This window comes from Pelophylax lessonae (genome assembly GCF_965119305.1).
Source record: "Pelophylax lessonae genome assembly, chromosome: 6".
Taxonomy (NCBI): domain Eukaryota; kingdom Metazoa; phylum Chordata; class Amphibia; order Anura; family Ranidae; genus Pelophylax; species Pelophylax lessonae.
The window spans coordinates 138,553,528-138,571,706 of record NC_138773.1 but is presented as its reverse complement, the minus strand read 5'-3'; the positions used below and the strand labels follow the sequence as shown (position 1 = coordinate 138,571,706).

Genomic DNA, 18,179 nt, shown 5'->3' with positions numbered 1-18,179 from the left:
TTTTTGTTGAAGTTTTGTTTTGTATTGTAGTTTGTTTTCTATCAATTAAAAAGAAAAATATTTTTCAAAACAAAAAAATAAAATACACTTGGTAAAAGAGGAATCAGAGGGTCCTGCTCATTAGAGCTTACATTCTAAGAGGGAGAGTCAATTGATACAAAAGGTAATAGCTGTGGTGGAGGAGCTGATAGGGAAAGTGAAACAGTGTATTAGAAGCCGGATAGGCTTCTTTAAAGAGAAGGGTTTTCAGGGATCGTCTAAAGATGGCTAGATTAGGAGACAGTCAGAGATTGGGGTAGGGAGTTCCAAAGGATGGGAGAAGCTCTAGAGAAATCCTGGAGGCCAGCATGGGAGGAGGTGAAAAGAGAGCTAGAGAGCAGGAGGTCTTGGGAGGACTGAAGAAAGCGGCTTGGTTGATATTTTGAGATCAGGTTAGTGATGTAGCTGGGGCAGAGTTGTAGATGGCTTTGTAAACTATTGTTAGTACTTTGAATTTTATTTGTTGGGAGAGTGAAAGCCAGTGGAGGGATTGGCAGAGAGGGGTGGAGGTCACTGAACGGTTGGTAAGTCTTGCAGCAGCATTCATTATGGACTGGAGGGGGGATAGTCTATGTAAAGGTAATCCAATGAGGAGGGAGTTGCAGTAGTCGAGACGAGAAATAACCAAGGAGGGAATTTGAAGCTTAGTGGGATCTACTCTTTGATCGCCTATGGGAGCAGCTGGCCGCAGCATTGGATTGTTTATCAGGCGCACCAGTGGAAACGGTAAGCACGAGAAACACCGGTGAGTGCCGGGAGAGGGGGAAGTCCCCTCCCGCTGCTTCTAAAAGCAGTCCAGTAGCTCATAAACCCCCCGAAATGGTTTTAAAAGAAAGGCAGCCTTCGGCTGAAAAAGAAAGCTACCGGAGTCATGGCTGATATCTTCAGCCATAATCCTGGTTAACCACATGCAAACCACAATCTACAGTATATATACGTATTGCAGTCGGCAAGTGGTTAATCAGCAAATATGGAAAGGTTTCTTCACAGTAAGAGCTGTGAAAATGTGGAACAGAACTTCCTCAAGGGCTGGTTCTGTCCAGCTCAGTAAATTGCTTTAAAAATGGCCTGGATTATTTCCTAATGTACATAATATAACTGGATAATAACATTTATAGGTAAAGTTGAACCAGGGAATATCCAATTGCCTCTTGGTTGTAACCCTAACAAAAAAAAAGAGGGATCCTGTACCCATATAGCAGATTTAACAGCACAGTGCTTATGCTGTCAGATCTACCCCTCTGTAAGCTGTGAAAAACACTGGTTGCCCCTCCTGCCTATTCCTTTGTCTGCCTCTTTGTGATGATCATGGCTGCTGACCACTTATTACTGTGGGCAAGTTCCACACCTCCGTCATGTCCGAGTGTCTCTGTCCCTCTCAGCCCCCCCCACCTGCTGCCGCTATTAGTAGCTGGCAGTAAAAGTAAAGAACAATTAAAACCAGCTCCTCTGTCATAGTAATCTCTAATACACAGTAGTCGAAGGTCACTTAACCGGCCATAAAAGATCAAAGATTAGGTTAATAGGCACCGTTTAAAAAAAAAAAAAAAAACAATTACACAGTTTTGGAGGGAATAACAGAACAGAGAAGCTGCCTGTAATTGTTCTGAACTTTTACAACCAGTTTAAGTATGATGGGTAATTTCATTTCCTTAGCATCTTGTTTTGTTCGATCTTCAACTAGCAATTTTTTTATTCATATTCCAGACTTCCTCAATCTTTTCATCAATGAAAGATTTCTCATATCCTTTATCCACACATCTTTGACCGATTACCTGTACTTGTTCTTCGTAGTTCTTATTTGTGAAGCAATATTGAGCTTCTCAATATCCCTTGGGGATATAGATCAACCATGGATCATAGTGACAACTCTGGGTTGGAATATAACTGTTCAGAATGAATAAATAATATTGCTGCGCTAAGTAACTACAAAAATTTGAACAAAAAATTTGAATAAATTTGATACGTACGTGAACCTACAGAAATGTGTCCGTACTGTTAATCAAAAGAAATATTTTCTCTCAAACCGGACAACAGGCCCCCAGTTGTGGAAACGGTTACCATTCCACCCTGGGGAACAAATCTGTTTTTAATCCGGCTAATACTGGTAACCAACATATAGAGGTCTTTTGAAATATGGTGACAGATGATTTGGAAAAATTGAATGTCCGGAAGACGCCAAATCCACAATGGATTAAACAGGGCATTAACCACTTGCCGTCTGCTCACGTTGAGCCTACTGCGGCAAAGTGGTTCGTTATCGTCTGGCGACATAGACCTACGTCGCCAGACACTCCCCTTTCTCGGCGGCGCGCACGCGCGCCGCCGGAGGCTCGCTCCCGCTGTATTCAGTCACAGCGGGAGTCGGGCCAGGAGAGGAGCAGCGGCGATCACCGCCGCTCTTCCCCGATCATCGGGGAATCGAGTGTAGAGATCCGCCCGCCTGTGTAAACACAAGCGGGCGGATCTCCTAAGTGACAGGCAGGGTCAGATTGCAGGGTTCAACATAGTTGAACCCTTGATCTGTCCTTGTGTCACACAGTCACCTCCCCCCACACACGTTAGTAAGCACCAGGCATACATTAACCCCTCCCTCTCCAACAAAATTAACCCCTTCCCTGCCAGTGTCATTTTTACAGTAACAGTGCATATATATAGCACTGATTACTGCAGTAATGTCACTGGTACCCCCAAAAGTTTCTAAAATGTCAGTCAAGGGTCCGATCTGTCCGCTGCAATGTCGCAGTCCCGCAAAAAAATCGCAGACCACCGCCATTACGCATTAAAAAAAACACCAAAAATGACAGAAATCTTTCCCTTTGTTAGTAAACGCAATAACTTTTGTGCAAACTAATCAAAATACGCTTATTGTGATTTTTTTTTACCAAACATAGGTAGCATAAAACAAATTGGCCAAAAATGTAAAAAAAAATAGATTTTTACATTTTTTTGGGGGGGAATTTCATATAAAAATTTTTTAAAAATATTGTTATTTTTTCAAAATAAACACTCTTTTTTTGTTTATAGCGCAAAAAGTAAAAATCGCACAGGTGATCAAATACCACCAAAAGAAAGCTCTGTTTGTGGGAAAAAAAATTTGTTTGGGTACGGCGTTGCACGACCGTGCAATTGTTAGTTAAAGTCGCACAGTGCCGAATCACAAAAAGTGGCCCAGACGTAAGACAGCAAAATCCTCTAGTGGTAAAATGGTTAAAGATCTGGAAAAAGATAAAAAAGTGATAATTAGACCAGCGGATAAAGGGGGAGGATTGGTGGTTATGGATAGATCGTACTACAAAAGAGAGATGGAAAGACAACTATCAGATACGGAGACTTATCAATTATTGAACAATAATCCGACATTGGAATTCAAACAGGAACTAGAACAGCTAATTAAAAGAGGAGCGAAGAAAGGGATATTGAATAAAAAAGAAGAACTATATCTCAACCCCTCTGCATGTAGGATACCTATAATTTATTTTTTACCTAAGATCCATAAGGATTCCGAGAAACCACGGGGAGACCCATTATTAATGGGATTGATTCCGTATGTGCCCGACTTGGCCAATACATCGATTATTTTCTTCAACCCCTAGTCAACCAGACGTGGGCATTTACCAAAGACACTAAACATGTTATTCAATGCCTAGACCAACTGGAAGACACGGATGGATGTATATTGGCCACAGCGGACGTTGGGTCCCTATATACAATTATAGGCCATGAGGAAGCGATAGCATCCACTAAATGGGCCCTATCTGAATCAGATCTTACATCCAAACACAAAAAGTTCCTTTTGAAGTGTTTAGCTTTCTGTCTCCAGCATAATTATTTCTGGTACGATCACCACTATTACCTCCAAACGAAAGGCGTCGCTATGGGGGCTAGATTTGCCCCCAGCGTCGCCAATATTTTTATGGCCCATTGGGAACAAGAGCACATTTTAAGAGATCGACCACCAGAATTCATCTGTTATAGAAGATTCATTGATGATCTCCTGATAGTCTGGAGAGGTGATTGGAGGTCTTTTAACAGATTCAAAGAGAAAATGGACGGGAATGATAAAAACATACAGCTAACCTGGAATATTAACAATGATAATATAGTGTTTTTAGATTTAGAGATTTTTAAACACCAAGGATGTCTTTTTACCAAAAATCATTTTAAACCAACAGACAGAAATTCTTATCTTCCAGTGGATAGCTGTCATCATAAAATGTGGCTGTGCAATATGCCCAAGGGACAATTCGTAAGGCTACGGAGGAACTGTACCAAAGAATTTGACTATGTAGTCCAGTCAGAAACGCTGGGTAAAAGGTTTCTAGAAAAAGGATACCGAGCTGAAGATATACAAACAGTTCAACAAATGGATAGAAATGCCCTAATAGGAAGAACCAATATTGGGAGGAGAGAAAATCAGACTAAAGAGGAATTTAGGATAATTTTAGATTTCAATGTGCAATACAAAAGTAGAGAAGATCGTGAAGAAACATTGGAACATTTTGAGAAAAGATAGGATACTTGGACCAGTACTACCCGAAAGACCGAAATTTGTGTACAGAAAGGCTCCAATTCTTAAGGATATGATCGCCACAGGGGCTGTAGGTCCACCCATACAGAAGAAGGAGGGACTATTCTCATTTATTACAGGTTTTCACGCATGTGGGAGATGTCCCGCCTGTAGACATGCAGTGCATAACCAGAAAAAGAAAAAGGAGTTTAAGTCCAACAGTACGAATAAAAGGTACCCCATAAAAGATCTGATAACATGTAGCACCATAGGAGTGGTCTACATGTTAGAATGTGGATGTGGTCTTCAGTACATAGGGCACACCTCCAGGAGTCTAAGTGTTAGGATGGGGGAACATGTTAAAAACATTAAAAAAGGCTCCATCAACCATAACGTATCTAAACATTTTCGACTGGTTCATAACCCTGACCCCAGATCCCTCAAATTTTGGGGGATTGAATGTGTGGTGAGACACTGGAGGGGTGGAAATTTCATCAGGCAACTGAGTAAACTAGAGTCTTATTGGATTTATGAGACCAAGGTCCTTGTGCCCAGAGGTTTGAACGTCGAGTTCGACCTTAATTGTTTTATCAGTGATAAATGAAATTTTCTCTGCCCTATTTATTCCCTTGGTTTTATTAGTGTTAAATTTAAATCCCTCTGTCTTACTTATTCCCTTATATTTTTAATGAATTTTTAATTATTTTTTTAATAATTTTAATAATTTTAATTATTGATTATTTTAAAATAATTTTAAAAATAGTTATGAAAGATTTTAATATGTATTTTAATATTTTAAATAACTTTTAGCATGTAATTATATTTATATATTTTATGTACATACTGTATATATTACATAATTTATATAGACTTCGGATGATATTAAATAGTTAATGATTTGTAGACTATTGAGTTAGACCCACCTCGTCTTCAAAACCTCTAAATTTTTGTGATTTTAGCTATATATCAATTGATTTTACTCTAGGCTATTAAATATCGTAAGGATCTTTAATAATAATATAAATATGCACATAGGTGTAGGTTTAGCTATTTATATAGCTATTTTATCAGGTGTATTTTTGATTGTAGTTTATTTTTTATTGTTATGTGTCATTTTTACGGCAGTGAATAAAAAAATGAGGATTTGGTACACTGCATAAATGTAGAATGTAAAAATGCCTATGCCGGACCTCCCGGAACAGATGCGAGCAGGCTCCCAATGAAAGAAATTTCATAAATATAAGTGAACGATTGGAGGATCGGTCGGTCTATGTAGGCCGGCTTGAGGATCTCTTCAGATGTAGGCTGGGCTTGTTAGTAATGTCGGAAGCGAGTACTGGCGAAGCCCTGTAATGGCGCTGAGCGGCACGGTCTCCCTGCCACAAGTGGGGCAGGACGACGGCAGCAATAGCGGTATATAGGAACGCCGTAGACGATTGGCTCCACCCCGCTGACGAAGTCTATGACGTAACACGTATGGGAGAGGAGCCTGCACGTCATCACGCTGATTCCTGGAGGCTGCAGGAAGTGTTGTGATGCCTGGAAAGTCTGTACTACTTTAAGTGCCTGACATTGTAAGTGCATTTTCATCTTTTGCAATAAATAGCCATATTAAGACAGAGAGCACTAGATCTCCTTTTTATTTTTATACCGGATGCCTTACATTTCTTGAGAAAGTATCTGGAGGCGATAATAGGAAGGCATACCAGGCGACTGTGATTAACCCAAGGTGTATTTGACTCTCAGGAGTCTGTCTCTGAGGTGAGCTGCTAATCTTACACTTGTCACCAGGAGCACTTGGAGTGAAGCATGCCGCACCTTTGATCACACTCACGGATGGAGATTTCAGTTATTACTGTGTCACTTTATTTTCACTGTGTATTGGGACTTTTTATCACGGTTTACTTTTTGATTGAATATTTGATTTAACATTGATATCACAGTTTGATTGATTTGGATTAGATTTGGTCACTTAATATTTTATTACACATTACGATTGATTTAGTCACTAAGCGCAGAAATATTATTTATTCAGTTATCTTAGGTGTTTTTGTGTTTGGCACTGATTGTTTGCATCTTTGTGCACATTATTTGTTTCATTTAATTAGGGCTTGCACTGATTATTTTTATTATATAACTGTTCAGAAGGACTTTCTTAAAATGTATTTTGTCTATTGTGCTACTGGTTGTAAAAAACAGTCTATATATTCTCCTATTCTTGCTGTGACAAATCCCATCCTGTTAACAATGGGTCACCCTGGTGGATTATTCTTATCTTTATGTATTTTAGGAACAATATACACTGCTCAGAAAAATTAACCACTTACCGCATATCGACGTATATATATACGTCGGCAGACTTTGCAGGGTTATACCGAGCACCCAGCCGGCACGTCCGCCGGCTGGATGGAGTCCCGATCAATGCCGGAAACGGCTTCGATCGGGTCTCCGATGACGTAACACGGAGGTGGCGTCCATGACGTCACTTCCGGGTTACTGTGCTGCAAAAAGCGACACATTTAAAAAACGGCTTTATGCAAAAATGCAGTTTTCGGCGTTTTGCATACATGGAAGTGTAGTGGAGGGGTCTAGGGTCTTTTAGACCCTCGATCCCTCCATAAAGGGTACCTGTCACTACATATTGGTGTCACAAGGGATGTTTACATTGCTTGTGACAGCAAAAGTGATCAGATTTTTTTTTTTTTTAAAAACCTGTAATAAAGTTAAAAAAAATAAAATAAATAGGAAAAAAAAAAATTAGCCGCCCCCTTCACCGTTAGCTCGCGCACAAAAAAAAACGTATACGGAAGTCGAGCCGCGAATGAAATCGCTGTTCAAATCACACATGTGAGGTATCGCCGCGATCGCCAGAGCGTGTGCAATAATTTAAAAAAAAGAGCTACACTCTAACTCTAAACTGGTAACCGTTAAATAAATTTAAAGCGTTGCCGATTGAGATCTCTATTGACCGTAGTTTGTCGCCATCCCACGGGGGGGGGGGGGTGCAATTTTAAACCGTAACATGGGTATCTATTTACTCGGCGTGACATCATCTTTCACATTATACAAAAAAAAAATGGGCTAACTTTACTGTTTAGTATTTTTTAAATGCAGTGAAATGTGATTTTTCAAAATTTTTCCCAAAAATGGCGTTTTAAAGACCGCTGCGCAAATACTGCGTGACAAAAAATATTGCAATGACCAACATTTTATTCTCCAGAGTCTTTGCTAAAAAAATATATATAATGTTTGGGGGTTCTAAGTAGTTTTCTAGGAAAAAATACTGGTTTTAACTTGTGAACAAAAAGTGTCCGAAATAGGGCTGGGGCTTAAGTGGTTAAAGGAACACTTTCTAATCAGAGTGTTCAAGTATACTAAACTCCTGCAATTTTGATCTGGCAAGTTAAGTAGCAGAGGGGGTTGTTAATCAGTTCCAGCTGCTTTGGTGGTAACTAAATCAACAGGTGCAATAGATGGGCAACAATGAGACAACCTCAAAAACAGGAATGGTTTTACAGGTGAAGGCCACTGACATTTTTGATAGGGTCAGTGTCACTACTGGTAGCATGAGGCAATACCTGGACCCTATTGAGGTTTCACAGGCAGTCCAACTCCAGAATGGCACATCGATATGTGCTATTGCCAGAAAGTTTGTGGTGTCTCCCACCACAGTCTCAAGAGCATGGGGGAGATTCCAGGAGACAGGCAGTTACTCTAGGAGGGCTGGACAGGGCTTTAGAATGTCCTTAACCCATCAGAAGGACCAGTATCTGCTCCTTTGTGCACGGAGGAACAGGATGAGCACTGCCAGAGCCCTACAAGATGACCTCCAGTAGGCCACTGGTATAGATGTCTCTGACCAAACAATCAGAAACAGACTTCATGAGGTGGCCTGAGGGCCCAACGTCCTTTAGTGAGCTCTGTGCTCACTGCCTGGCACTGTTGGGTTTGTTTGGCATTTGCCATTGAACACCAGAATTGGCAGGTGCACCACTGGTGCCCTGTGCTTTCCACAGATGAGAGCAGGTTCACCCTGAGCACATGTGACAGACATGAAAGGGTCTGGAGAAGCAATTCAGAATGCTATACTGCCTGTAACATAGTTCAGCATGACTGGTTCGGTGGTGGGTGAGTAATGGTCTGGGGAGGCATATTCATGGAGGGACACACAGACCTCTACAGGTTAGACAATGGCACCCTGACTGCCATTAGGTATCAGGAGGAACTCCTTGGACCCATTATCAGACCCTTCACTGGTGCAGTGGGTCCTGGGTTCCTCCTGGTGGATCATGTGCAGGGCCTCATGTGGCGAGAGTATGCAGACTGCAGTCCTGGAGGATGAAGGAATTGATACCAATGAATGCTCCCATGCTCGCCTGACCTAAATCCAAAAAAAAAAACATCTCTGGAACATAATGTTTTAATCCACCCAACGCCGCCAGGTTGCACCTCTGTCTATTCAGTTGCTCAGTGATGCCCTGGTCCAGATCTTGGAGGAAATACCCCAGGGCATCATCCGTCGTCTCATTAGGAACATGCCCCAACGTCTCATTAGGAACATGCCCCGTCCTCTCATTAGGAACATGTCAGGCATCCATACAAGCACGTGGAGGCGATACAAACTACTGAATACTATTCTGAGTTGCTGCAATTAAATTTCTGCAAAATGGACTAATCTGCTGAATGATTTTTTTACTTTACTTTTCGGGGTGACCTTAAATTCAGCCCTCTGTAGGTAATAATTTTAATTTCCATCAAACTATGTGCCATCCTTTCGTTTCTAACACATTACCCATTGCATATCAGTATAGCTATTCAGCATGATATTCCCAATTGAGATCTGATATGTTTTCAAAGCGTTCCTTTAATTTTTTTGAGCTGTATATTATGGGGACTCTACATGCATCAGGTATCAAATTTTTTGCCTCTTTTTATTTTTAATACTTTTACTACTATTTTTTACTAACATTTCCAATTTTTTCCTGTATTCCACTGTAGGGTTTCTTGTCAGTTGCTGATGTGTGTCCCCATCCTCAAGTAGTCTTCTCACTTCATCCTGATTAGCTTTTATTGATAATACTGCCTTCTTTGTCTGAGGGGAAAATAATGATGTCCTTCATTTTCTTCCAGGCTTCCTTGCCTTATATCCACAGTCCTGCTTATTCCTAATTTTCAACTTGCCCAGATCTTAAATTACCATTTTGAAAAAACTCAATATGTTTATTGTCCATTATTGGCAGATTGAATAGTGCAACAAATTGCATATTCTTTGTCCTAATATTCCCCTTTTCTTTTGTTGCTTGGTGCCTGCTCTGCATCCCCTCTTCTTCCTGGGCTTCTTCTGGTCCAGCCACCTCTGTCTTGTCTCCTGGGGGGTGACTCGTGTCTCTCTCATTTTAAAAAAAGATCTGGGGATCTCTCCTGGCCATAATCTCCATGATGGCTGTACTGAGGTAAACTATCCCTTTCATATTCGTCTCTTAGTACCTCATATTGATTGTAGGTAGGTATGGGACTTTAAACAGCCAAACAATAGAAAATCACAAAAAGGGAAAAATTCACGTGCTAAACTTCCTTAGGTAGGTAGAGAAGTTGCTGTCACAAAGCTTTGGCAAAGCATCTGATCTCATGTAACAAATATGTGCAGCGCCAGAAAATATGAAAATATTCATAATCATAAACCAATTAACTGTGTCTAAATAAGGTGACCGTGAAAATGAGTGAAACCAAATTCACGTGAAATAAATCATACTATAGCTTGTGTACAAATAATTCATACAGCAAAACATAAAGTGCTAGTGCATATTGCAATACAAATCATGTAACAATGCGTAAAAAAAAAAAAAAAATATATATATATGTAGCCAGGCTGAAATATGGTGTTATAGTATTGAATTGAGATTTAGGCCTGGATCGGTTGTTCCTTTAAGAATTGTAGAAAAAATATGGGTTACTCCCAAGGAGCGGTGAACTGGATTATGGTTGATGTAGTTTGAAAGAAGGCAGAGACCATGCATTGATGGATTGACTGGACCACACTCCCAGGGAGCTTTGGGGGATCCGCAGAGGATAATGCGAGGAGAGATAAATTGGGGCGGGGCCGGATGCGCGCACTCCTGCTTCGGGGGAACTCGTGGTGTGCGGAGAAGAGCAGCTGAAGTAGACTGACCAGGAGAGAGGCCATAGGACAAGGCCTAGCTTGTGCAGAGCGCATCTTGAGAGAGGAGGACAGCGGGAGTCACGGTGAGATGACCGGTCCAGTGTGGAGATTGAAAGGACAGTGAGCGGCGCTGAGGGAAAGAGAGCGGCCTAACACCTGAGAGTGCTGAAGTTGTGGCTGTGACGCAGCACCTGAGAGAGAGAGAGTCCTGTGAAAGGCTGTGACAATCACTGATGGACACTGCAGTACCTGGTGATCCTTGGAAAATCGCAAGTATACATATAACTGTACACAGCATATATTTGTTATCAGAATCTGGATATTGAATACACCCCTTTGTGGATTACAAATATAAGTTCCAACTGCTGGCGAAGAACCACAAGGCCTTGCTAGGGAGTGACTATATTGAATATTCCTTAAAGGGGGCCCCCCGACTTTAGAGTGTTTATGCCTGTTATTTAGACTGAATCACTTAGATAGAGAGGATATGACAGTTATTGGCTGAGTATATTAAGTTCAAGTTGCTTAATATGAATGATAGTGAATGATACAATATTGCCTCATAGTCACTCTCATTTACTACAAATTCATATATACATGTTACATTATATATTGCTAAGCACCTGATCTGAGTTGGTGTTTGCTTCTTAAGTCCCACATAAATTATTGGGATTTAGGAGATCAAACTCTTCATTGCATATCCTGTTGTGTTGTTATTGTGATTGTTACACTTAACTGGTTACTGTAAACATTTGCACTGATATCCAAGTTTCAAGAGTATTACTGCTCAAATATGTCTGAACCTGTAGTGCCCAGCGGGTCAGAGATGCTTCAGGGTCCAGGGAGTGCAGAGGAGGTGCTATTACTAAGCAGCCCCCATGGGGTTTGTGATATATATATATATATATATACCAGGGCTCAAAATTTAAAGTCCTGAGCTACTAGCCAGGCCTTAAGGGTTACTCGCCACCAGTTGCCCCACCCAACCCCTACCCTGCCCTGCCCCTAATTCCACCCCTAAACACGCCCTCATAAATTATCTCAAAATTACACTGTTAAATGTTTTAAATATTAATAAAGTTTTCAGTGCCCATCAGTGCAGCCTCATCAGTGCCCATCAAGGGTCTGGAGGGCGTGGGGGCTGAAGAGCACTAAGGGGCTGGAGGGGGGACTGAAGAGCACTAAGGGGCTGGAGGGGGGGGCTGAGAGCACTGGGGGGCTGGAGGGGGGGCTTAAGAGCACTGGGGGGCTGGAGGGGGGGGGCTTAAGGGCATTGGGGGGCTGAAGGGGGGGGCTGTACAGCATTGGGGGGCAGCAAAAGAAAAAAAGAAGTTGGATAGGAGGAGCGGTGGGGCGGCTGCATATAGAGGAATATAGAGGAATTGATCTTTCCATATTCCTCCTGCAGCTGCTCAATGCCTGCAGAGAGGAGAATCAGGCATCCAGCTGGAAAGATCAATTCCTCTATATGCAGCCGCCCCACCGCTCCTCCTATCCAGTGACACAGGGAGGCTGCTAAATCCTTGGACACTCACCTTCTTCCGGCACCCGTGAGCAGCGCAGCACAGACTGCGGGAGCAGCTGCCTTCACATGAGATGATCGGCGTGAGTACCGGCTTGACACCCCCCATTGGTATGCCACTGCTGGCTGGATAATGTCAGAGCGGCGGATCATCCCGCTGTAACAGCTTCAATTGTAATTGCCGGGCGCTTGCTGACACACACAGTCCCACCTCCTAGCCCGGCTCCTTTGATAGACATCACACGTCCTGGTTGGCCAGGTGTTCTGTCTATCAAAGGAGTCGGGCTAGGAGGCGGGGACTGTGTGTGTCAGCGAGCGCCCGGCAATTACAATTGAAGCTGTTACAGCGGGATGATCCGCCGCTCTGACATTATCCGGCTTTCCTCTCCTCTCTTCCCCTGAGCGGCTCCCAGAGCTCGCCCTACATCATTTTCCACTCGCAAAATGCGAACAGGCGAGTGGAAAATTTGAGGGCTGCCTTAGACTGCATTCACACCCTGGAGTTTTGAATCGCGGGCAGATTTTTTTGCAATTCTGCCTGCGATTTCAAAGCGTCAAGGCGTGAATGACAAAACCGCAGAATGCACATTTGAAATGCCATTCATTTGAATGGCATCTAAAATCGTGGTGCGATTCTACAATAAATCATGCTGCAATTGCAACCCGCATCGCATGAAGCAAGACACCCAAAAGTAGCGCCTGAACTTTTTTGGACGACAAGCTTCATATGATGTGGGTTGACACAATTGCAGTGCAACAATCGCGGCAGAACCGCACACCACAATTTTAGGTGCTATTCAAATGAATGGCATCCTAAATGTGCCTTCTGCGATTTGTCATTCACACCTCAGCTCTTTGAAATCGCAGGGAGAATCGTGACAAATCTGCTGCCGAGGTGTGGATTAGAATTAACGGCAGTACAAGCATGACACACGTCTGCAGCACGTTTTGCACGGATTCTGGGAACATTCCCAGGAACACAAAGGTGTGACTGGAGCTTCACAGAGGAAGAAGTTCCCAATTCATTTGGTAAATCTGAGCACTGCCTGTCCTGACCAATCAGATTTTAGCTTTTATTTGGGGGGTAACAAACAAGGAATAGGATTGGTCCATGTGAGCTCTGTTGTCCAGCTCCCAGGACATGCAGGAACTTGTACAGGGAAGCCTCAGGACACCCAAGTTCCTGGGCCGGGTGACATATAGGGGTGATGACCCCCCTTCCCCTCATACACGCCTGTGTAGCCCGCTCACCTGTACGCCTCGTTCCCCTCCGCACTGCCGTCAGAGCCACCATCTCTCCGCTCATCGCACTCACTATTCTCCTAAGACAGTAAACCGCTCCGTCTATAGCACCGCCTTCCCCCTTGCATGATTGGTTCCCGTTTACACAGTTCCCCAATCAAAACGCTCCTCCAGAATACAAGGGGCTTTAATTGGATAAATACTGTGTTATTGTCGCTTTACCAATCAGGGCCGGGTTAGCTATGGTGGACTGTGTGTATCGGCGCCCGGCAATTACAATTGAACCTGAGATCCGCCGCTCTGACATTATCCGCTCTGACATTATCCGGCTCCCACCTCCTAGCCCGGCTCCTTTGATAGACATCACACGTCCTGGTTGGCCAGGTGTTCTGTCTATCAAAGGAGTCGGGCTAGGAGGCGGGGACTGTGTGTGTCAGCGAGCGCCCGGCAATTACAATTGAAGCTGTTACAGCGGGATGATCCGCCGCTCTGACATTATCCGGTTTTCCTCTCCTCTCTTCCCCTGAGCGGCTCCCAGAGCTCGCCCTACATCATTTTCGACTCGCAAAATGCTAGCAGGCGAGTGGAAAATTTGAGGGCTGTATATACATACAATTCAAATGACCATTAGTAAAGTGTCAGTGCATATCAGTTCAAAATCAAAAAAAGAAAAAAGTGCAAAAAGTACCAGATACAGAGATCCACAAATCCAGAGAAAGAGACGGTGCATATATGGTTTTTTGTGATAGTGAAGGAAATCCCACTTTCCTGGAAAATGAGGTAGATGATACGCCAACCCAATGTGGTAAAAAGGGAGGCTTATCAGATAGAGTGGACTGCAATAAAGCAGTCAATATGTGCCTTACACCAGTTACAACTTCCTATGTCCGTCACAGACCAGGGTGAATGTGTAGCTCAACCAATGATGCCAAAGGAGGGACTTACACCATAAGCACAAACATGAAAGGAAACAGACTGGCCATAGTGTGATTCCGTATTAAAGGGAAATTTATTAAAAAGTATTGCACTTACTTACATCCTGAATGTATGAGCCAATAATATTATGCAAACCAACCGAACACCAGATTCCAATATGGCCACAATAAATTTGCGAATAGGCTATGGGTAATCGCGCCATACGTCTAAGTTCCACCCTACGCCATCATAGATGACGTCATCATGGTGCTTTTGCATGATATTATTGGCTCATACACAGTGGCGTCACTAGGGTTGGTGTCACCCCAACCCCTTTTAATAATGTTTTTTTATGGCACTGTGATTGCACTGATATTGCTACTGATGGCACTGAGATTGCACTGATAGAGCACTGTATTGACATGATGGCACTGTGTTTGCACTGATTGGGCACTGTATTGACACTGATGGCACTAATGGGGCACTAGTGGGGCACTGCGATATCAATGATGGCACTGTGGTAGCACTGTGTTGCACTGATGGGTCACTGTATTGACACTGCTGGCACTAATGGGGCACTGTGGTGGCACTGTATTGACACTGGCAGGGCATTAGGATATCAATGATGTCACTGTGATAGCACTGGTGGCACTGTGTTTGCACTGATGTGGCACTGTATTGGCACTGATCGGTCGGTCAAGTGGGAGGGACTTGCCTTGAGCTGAGTAAACAACATACATAGAGAGCAACCAATTAAGCCATGCCAGCCAGCCTCTCACATTCACTAGGAAAATAGTACACACGTGCTGGCAAAGTGGTGCCTGAGCAGCAATGAGCAGGTAGGTACTTGTGCTGTGCGTGTGTGTCTCGTCTGTGATGATGATGTGCCACTTACTGCCGGGAAACCTTCTCCGCTCCCTAACCCATGCGCCACTCTGGCTCTGCCCCACAAGCCATGCTCACCCCACGCCACTCCAAACCTTTGCCGCTCCTCTCGTTTGCCTGCTCCCAGGAATCCAGCAATGTACAGTACACAGGAGAAGCCGAGCCGAGGAGGTGGGGTCAGGTAACACACCCACCATCTGTCCGTGACAAACACTTCTGGAGGAGGCTGCTGGTCTGAATAGATTATAACACACTGCAATTTCGGCGGCCACGAGACATAGAGGCAGTGGGCGGCAGGGCCACAGACCGGGAGCTTGGGCTCCCGCCTCAGGCACAGTGGTGTCACCAGTGTTGCCAACCTACCAGACTGAAATTCACTGATACAGCCAAATTTTTACTGGCATTTTCCAAAAGTTACAAAATGACAGGTTTAATTGCAAATTTCAGTGCATAAGCTACAAACAAGTACAATATGCAATTAGCAATGCGGTTTAAGATAGACATTAAGGTAAAATAACATATTTCTTATGTTATTTTTGATATAGTAAGGGCGGGCTATTATAACCCATCAGATTTTGTCACCTATGTCAAACTGGAGAGATTTCCCCTTAATTTCTGTTCCATAGATATCACAGAAAGTGAGGGGAAATCCCTGGAAGCCACCAGGATCAGTGGCGTAGCGTGGGGGTGCAGGGGGGGCTGACCGCACCGGGCACAACATTTGGGGGGGCGCATCCCACACCAGTGTCACTCTAGCCGCCGCCATCTTCAGGCTAAACGATGGCCGGCCGGCGCCCTGTGATTGGGCCAACATTGTCGTGTGCGGCAGCGGGGCTGGCCAGTGGCAGAGCCCCGCCTCGCTTCTGGAGCCCGCCTCGCTGTCTTCTAAGTCAGTTCTGCATGTGCCTCCGTCCGTCCCGCCTCCTCTAAGCTCTCACAATCCTCCCTGGCCTGCCCCCTGTAAGGGGTCATCTTCACCATGTGGCAGAGTGGATGGATCATGAAAACAGGTAAGTCATTTTGCTGGCTGCAGGACTAGACACAGCCTGGGGAGGAGGCGTAGTTAACAGTGTAGTGTAGTTTAGTGGGTAGTAGTAGTGTAGTGGACAGGGTAGTGTAGTGGACAGTGTAGTGTAGTTTAGTGGGTAGTGGGCAGCGTAGTGTAGTGGGCAGCGTAGTGGACAGTGTAGTGTAGTGGGTAGTGTAGTGGACACGGTAGTGGATAGTGTAGTGGACAGTGTAGTGTAGTGGGTAGTGTAGTGGACAGTGTAGGGTAGTGTAGTGGACAGTGCAGTGGTTAGTGTAGTGGTCAGTGTAGTGTAGTGGGTAGTGTAGTGTAATGGTCAGTGTAGTGGACAGTGTAGTGTAGTGGGTAGTATAGTGGACAGTGTACACTGACACACTGAGGACAATTTGTTTATGGCTTTAGCACTCGTACTTTCTTTGCGGTGATTGCACTGGTTTATGATGTTTGCACAGACGTATAATTTGCACGATTGTTGTATGTGAAACTTTTGATTTATTTGTTCCTTCCTGTTAAGGAGGCACACATAGCAGCATTTGCGCAATATATAGCACTATCACTTTTACGTAGAGCAGCGCCACAACCCAACTTCATATATAATTTTCTAATTGGATAATGTTGCAGTCCTGGAGCCTCAGTTTCTCTTCTTCATTTTCTTCTTTCTTTACTTCAGGTGTCTCTATTCCTTCTTCTGTCATCCTCAATATTTCTCTAGGAATTGTATTGACCAATATAAGTTCTGTTTCCAATACTTTACTTTGCCATTTGAACACTTGTTCATTTTTATAGTCACTGCTGTCCCGTCACTCATTATTTAATTTCAGTATAAGTATATTTAATGTTTGCTCTCAGATTAATGCAAAAAACACATGATAATTTTGACATATAAACTTTAGATGGATGGGGGATTTTATATTTTGAGGAACATATTAAGTAGTACATTTTTGTGTATTTAACACTCAGAATATGTGTCTGTATCCCATTTTTATCATGTACAGATATACTTAGGACTAGACATGTACATTTATCCATATTTTCTTTTATTTGGATTTTACTTCATTTTCATTTATCGATTTTCTGTTGAGATGAATTTATAAGATGTGATCATAGGAAGATTGGATTGTGTATAGCACGAATTACGATAAAATTCCTTAAAATAAAAGGCTTACTTCTGTTTTAATCTGATCCAGCCAGCAAGTACATTGTTTTTCAAAAGCACAAGCTCACCAACAGAAAGTAACCATGTAAAACTGTCAGGGGTGTATTGATTTATTCATGTAAAACAGGAAAAAATTGTTTGCTGTAACGAATTATAAAGTGTGAGCTGGAGTTTGGCTTCCATTTATTAGTCGATCTAAATCTGCTAGTACATTTACCACTCCCCCCAACCCCAAGTGACAATGCTGTGGCTGCTGTTCTCATTCATCCAGAATTGTGTCCTACTAACACGGGAAGTGTGATACTGGCCAGGTCACCAGGTGAATACAGAGAGAAAAAGAAAAGGAAACTGATGCAGCCATCACATGTATTGATTGATGAGCTGCAATATAATACATTTTTGGGGGGTTAATTCAACTTTAATCAGTTAATAACTGATAAGAGACACTTAAATGGAAAGGCAAATTGTCAAAAATCAGACCAGCCACAGACATCGGTCAAAGTAATAAAAGATCATTGTTTCTTTATATACAAAAAAGGTAAGAATCAGTCTTCAAATATATCAACACATTTGTATCATTTATTTGAGAGCAAGTTTTAGCTAATTGATATTCAAAGCAACATTTACCACACAGCAACGATTCAAAGATTGTCAATTTTCCAGTCACATAGCATGGATATTCAAAGCAGTATTTACCTGTGAAGGAGCAACGAAGACACAATG

At 43.0% G+C, this 18,179-nt stretch overlaps 1 protein-coding gene across 3 annotated transcripts in view; it reads left to right on the top strand.

Moving 5' to 3' along the window:
• NTAN1 (N-terminal asparagine amidase) overlaps positions 1 to 18,179 on the top strand; it is a 989,828-nt gene that overhangs the window by 963,907 nt on the left and 7,742 nt on the right. The window lies entirely within an intron of this gene.